We start from the raw sequence: 6319 nt of genomic DNA, 5'->3' as shown, positions 1-6319 counted from the left end.
CATGGGTGTGACTTTGGTAAGTTTTGGTTGTGGATTCCAAGCCTGGCTGATGTGCAGACCACATGACATAGAGAGGTCTATAACCCAAGCAAAACACATTATAATTTACTTAAATCTGTGCCACTCCTTTTATACAGTATGATATGTTTATGTTAGGTTACATGACTAGACTAGATGTAACTTAGTAAACGTATATTCAGAACACTTAAATTAGTTACGTTTGATATGGTCACATAAGACAGATGGTGATTTAAGGCAAAACTGAAAGGAGGTGGTTGGTCGAGGTGGACGTTTAACGTAAACATCTAGTGTAATAATCTAGTGGACGTTTAACGTAAACATCTAGTGTAATAATCTAGTGGACGTTTAACGTAAACATCTAGTGTAATAATCTAGTGGACGTTTAACGTAAACATCTAGTGTAATAATCTAGTGGACGTTTAACGTAAACATCTAGTGTAATAATCTAGTGGACGTTTAAGTAAACATCTAGTGTAATAATCTAGTGGGACGTTTAACGTAAACATCTAGTGTAATAATCTAGTGGACGCGTTTAACGTAAACATCTAGTGTAATAATCTAGTGGACGTTTAACGTAAACATCTAGTGTAATAATCTAGTGGACGTTTAACGTAAACATCTAGTGTAATAATCTAGTGGACGTTTAACGTAAACATCTAGTGTAATAATCTAGTGGACGTTTAACGTAAACATCTAGTGTAATAATCTAGTGGACGTTTAACGTAAACATCTAGTGTAATAATCTAGTGGACGTTTAACGTAAACATCTAGTGTAATGATCTAGTGGTAACGTGTTTGAATCTCACCACAGACAAACACACGTTCACACTCATGTACCTCTTCTAAATCATTTCCATTCGAATGTACATTAAAAGGAACAGCCAAGGAGAGCAACGCTTTCAAACCTTTCTATACGCTCTTTAATGTCTTATGTTTTTCCATAACAAGTCCCTTACATTTTACAGTCCATAGTTTTCCTCCACAGATCTTATTATTCAGCACCAGTGAACTACAGGTCACATTCATTTCATATCTTTAGAATGTGCAAAGGCCTCCTTGAAGATGTAGACAGGCAGCGGGAACAAGTGTGAGAAGAAATTGTAACAAACCCAAATATCAAACACACAAAACGGAAATAAGGAATCAAATAAAATATATTTCCGCAAACACTGATCCCTCTTTACCTGTGAGCATCACTATCCCATTATCCTTAAAGGGGCAGTCTGGGATTCAAATAACTAAACGGCCTCCCACCACTTTCTCTGGTAAACAGCTGAGGGATGTAACCATTGAAATTCATAAAGCGAGCTATAGATGCAAGGACTGGCCATCCATGAAATTAGAGTTTTAACCATGTTTTGAAGCTATACAGAGTTTGTTTACAAATACATTGTTTACAAACAACGGAGTAAAACAAGCTTGTATTTTGGGTTCTAATGGGGTACGTTGAACTAAGCTCCTGAGGCAAGTTATGTTCTTCAGGAATCATTGGGTATATAACATTCATTTAGAAGTCCAAAAATGGATGTACCAAATGCAGATTGTCCCTTTAAGATATTTTCCTACTTGTGGTTCTAATAATATTAGCAAATTGATGAACTGAATAAAATAAAACAAAGCTTTATTTATACTGAACATCTCAGACATGGACGCTATGCAATGTGCTTTACAGGAACAAATAAATAAAAAACTATGAAAATTAAAGCTGAGATATCTACTAGAAAATAAACATCAGATAAAAAACAGAATACACAAAGTGAAAAACTAAAAAGCAGACTGAGGAAAAGCAAAGCTAAAAATGTGTTTTAAATATTGTCCACAGTTTAGGTCCCCTCAGGTTCTCTGGCAGGCTATTCCAGAGGCTGGGGGCATAATAACTAAAGGCTGTCTCTCCATGTTGGCTTTGGGATAGTTAAAGGACAGTGCCAGAGGACCTAAGGGACCTACTGGGTACATAACTTAAAAGTATGTCTGACATGTATTAGGGTGCACAATAGTGGATTGATTTAAAAACAGGTGGTAAAAAGCTATAGTTTGGTCACATTCCTGGTGTGTGATTCAACATTTATTTCAGAATCTAAAATAACACCTAGGATTAATACCTGGTGTTTTATCTTTATTGCCTGTGAATTAAAATGTTGCGACTAGATTCTCTCTCTGTGCTTTGAGTCCAACAATAAGTATCTCTGTCTAGTCTTGATTTAGCTGGAGAAAGTTGATGCATTTAAATCACTAATATAGTCTAATCATTTATCCTTGGAGCTAAAATACTCTGTTGACACAGAAATGTATAGCTGTGTATCATCTGCGTAGCATTGAAAATAAATCCTGTGCTCTCTGATAACGCTGCCAAGGGGTAACGTATATAAACTGAACAGCACCGGACCCAAAATCTAACCTTGTGGAACGCCACGTGATATGTATTTATGTTATGTTCACCAATGGTGGCAAAAAAACTCTCGACCGGTTAAATAGGTCTGGACTGGAGAGACCAACCCACCTCTACAGTCTGTCCAGTATGACATCATGGTCGACCGGTTAAATTGGTCTGGACTGGAGAGACCAACCCACCTCTACAGTCTGTCCAGTATGACATCATGGTTGACCGGTTAAATTGGTCTGGACTGGAGAGACCAATCCACCTCTCCTGTAACGGTTGTCATTGGTGGAAGAAGGTGAGGACCAAGGTGCAGCCTCGTAAGTGTTCATGATGTTTAATAAAATAAACAGAACACTAAATGACCAAAAACAACAAAGAGAGTGAACGACACGAAACAGTTCTGTATGGTAAACACAGACAAAGAAAACAACTACCCACAACTCAAGTGGGAAAAACAGGTAGCCTAAATATGGTTCTCAATCAGAGACAACGATTGCCAGCTGCCTCTGATTGGAAATCATAACAGGCCAAACACGTAGAAATGGAAAACATAGAACACAAAACATAGAGTGCCCACCCCAACTCACGCCCTGACCAACCTAAAACAGAGACATAAAAAAGGAACTAAGGTCAGGATGTGAAATCTCCGGTCTGTCCAGTATGACATCATGGTCAACAGTGTCAAATGCAGCAGTTAAATCTAAGAGTACAAGGACAGAGAGCTGTTTGGCATCTGTGTTGGCTCTAAGATCATTTACCTAGTTAACTAAGGCTGTCTCTGTGCTATGGTGGGCACGAAAACCAGATCGGAGCACGTCGCTATCCACATCGAGCAGGTCGAGAGCTTCAAGTTCCTTGGTGTCCAAATCACTAAAGACTTCAAATGGCCCAAACACACACATACAGTCATGAAGAAGGCGTGACAGCACCTCTTCCCCCTCGGGGGATTGAAAAAGTTTGGTATGGGCCCTCAAATCCTCAAAAAGTTATACAGCTGTACCATTGAGAGCATTTTGACTGGCTGGTTGGACCCTGTATATAGTATAGTATTTAACTGACCCTGTATATAGTATGGTATTGAACTGACCCTGTATATAGTATGGTATTGAACTGACCCTGTATATAGTATGGTATTGAACTGACCCTGTATATAGTATGGTACTGAACTGACCCTGTATATAGTATGGTACTGAACTGACCCTGTATATAGTATGGTATTGAACTGACCCTGTATATAGTATGGTATTGAACTGACCCTGTATATAGTATGGTACTGAACTGACCCTGTATATAGTATGGTACTGAACTGACCCTGTATATAGTATGGTGTTGAACTGACCCTGTATATAGTATGGTATTGAACTGACCCTGTATATAGTATGGTACTGAACTGACCCTGTATATAGTATGGTACTGAACTGACCCTGTATATAGTATGGTACTGAACTGACCCTGTATATAGTATGGTATTGAACTGACCCTGTATATAGTATGGTACTGAACTGACCCTGTATATATAATGGTACTGAACTGACCCTGTATATAGTATGGTACTGAACTGACCCTGTATATATAATGGTATTGTTCTGCTTGTTGTGGCAGGATTTCAAACAAGCAGTTAATTCCTCAAAACCCACATTTGTCATGAGTTAAAGCAATTCTGCACATACAACTGGGCCAAAATTCCTCCACAGCGATGTGAGAGACTGATTAACAACTACAGGAAGCATTTGGCTGCAGTCATTGGTGCTAATGGTGGCACAACCAGTTATTGAGTGAAAGGGGGAAATTACATTTTCACACAGGAATTGTGTGTTGCATAACTGCTAAATAAATCAAATGAGTAGACTATATTTTTTTTCATATATATTTGTAAACTCAGGATCCATTTATCTAATATTAGGTTTTGGTTGAAGATCTGATTACATTCAGTATTAAAAATATGCAACTGTAGGTACACAGGCTGTAGGTACATTACCCACCACTAAAGACACAGACTGTAGGTACATTACCCACCACTAAAGACACAGACTGTAGGTACATTACCCACCACTAAAGACACAGACTGTAGGTACATTACCCACCACTAAAGACACAGACTGTAGGTACATTACCCACCACTAAAGACACACAGACTGTAGGTACATTACCCACCACTAAAGACACAGACTGTAGGTACATTACCCACCACTAAAGACACACAGACTGTAGGTACATTACCCACCACTAAAGACACACAGACTGTAGGTACATTACCCACCACTAAAGACACGCAGACTGTAGGTACATTACCCACCACTAAAGACACGCAGACTGTAGGTACATTACCCACCACTAAAGACACGCAGACTGTAGGTACATTACCCACCACTAAAGACAGACTGTAGGTACATTACCCACCACTAAAGACACAGACTGTAGGTACATTACCCACCACTAAAGACACACAGACTGTAGGTACATTACCCACCACTAAAGACACAGACTGTAGGTACATTACCCACCACTAAAGACACACAGACTGTAGGTACATTACCCACCACTAAAGACACACAGACTGTAGGTACATTACCCACCACTAAAGACACAGACTGTAGGTACATTACCCACCACTAAAGACACAGACTGTAGGTACATTACCCACCACTAAAGACACAGACTGTAGGTACATTACCCACCACTAAAGACACACAGACTGTAGGTACATTACCCACCACTAAAGACACAGACTGTAGGTACATTACCCACCACTAAAGACACACAGACTGTAGGTACATTACCCACCACTAAAGACACACAGACTGTAGGTACATTACCCACCACTAAAGACACGCAGACTGTAGGTACATTACCCACCACTAAAGACACGCAGACTGTAGGTACATTACCTACCACTAAAGACACAGACTGTAGGTCATTACCCACCACTAAAGACACAGACGGTGAGACTTCATTTTTTTTTAATGTGCATTCAAAACATTGAACAAAAATGCAAGTGTTACACGCTCACACACACACAGGGAATTAGCAGTGTAGTTACCAGACACAGAGGGAATTAGCAGTGTAGTTACCAGACGCAGAGGGAATTAGCAGTGTAGTTACCAGACAGAGGAATTATCAGTGTAGTTACCAGGACTGAGGGAATTAGCAGTGTAGTTACCAGACACACAGGGAATTATCAGTGTAGTTACCAGACACAGGGGGAATTAGCAGTGTAGTTACCAGACACACAGGGAATTAGCAGTGTAGTTACCAGACACAGAGGGAATTAGCAGTGTAGTTACCAGACGCAGAGGGAATTAGCAGTGTAGTTACCAGACAGAGGGAATTATCAGTGTAGTTACCAGACGCAGAGGGAATTAGCAGTGTAGTTACCAGACACACAGGGAATTATCAGTGTAGTTACCAGACACAGGGGGAATTAGCAGTGTAGTTACCAGACACAGAGGGAATTAGCAGTGTAGTTACCAGACACAGGGGGAATTAGCAGTGTAGTTACCAGACACAGGGGGAATTAGCAGTGTAGTTACCAGACACAGAGGGAATTATCAGTGTAGTTACAATACACACAGGGAATTATCAGTGTAGTTACCAGACACAGAGGGAATTAGCAGTGTAGTTACCAGACACACAGGGAATTATCAGTGTAGTTACCAGACACAGGGGGAATTATCAGTGTAGTTACCAGACACACAGGGAATTATCAGTGTAGTTACCAGACACAGGGGGAATTAGCAGTGTAGTTACCAGACACAGGGGGAATTAGCAGTGTAGTTACCAGACACACAGGGAATTAGCAGTGTAGTTACCAGACGCACAGGGAATTATCAGTGTAGTTACCAGACACACAGGGAATTATCAGTGTAGTTACCAGACACAGAGGGAATTATCAGTGTAGTTACCAGACACACAGGGAAT

This window comes from Oncorhynchus nerka, unplaced genomic scaffold (genome assembly GCF_034236695.1).
Source record: "Oncorhynchus nerka isolate Pitt River unplaced genomic scaffold, Oner_Uvic_2.0 unplaced_scaffold_776, whole genome shotgun sequence".
NCBI classification, from domain to species: Eukaryota; Metazoa; Chordata; class Actinopteri; order Salmoniformes; family Salmonidae; genus Oncorhynchus; species Oncorhynchus nerka.
Note: the sequence above shows the minus strand (reverse complement) of the source record.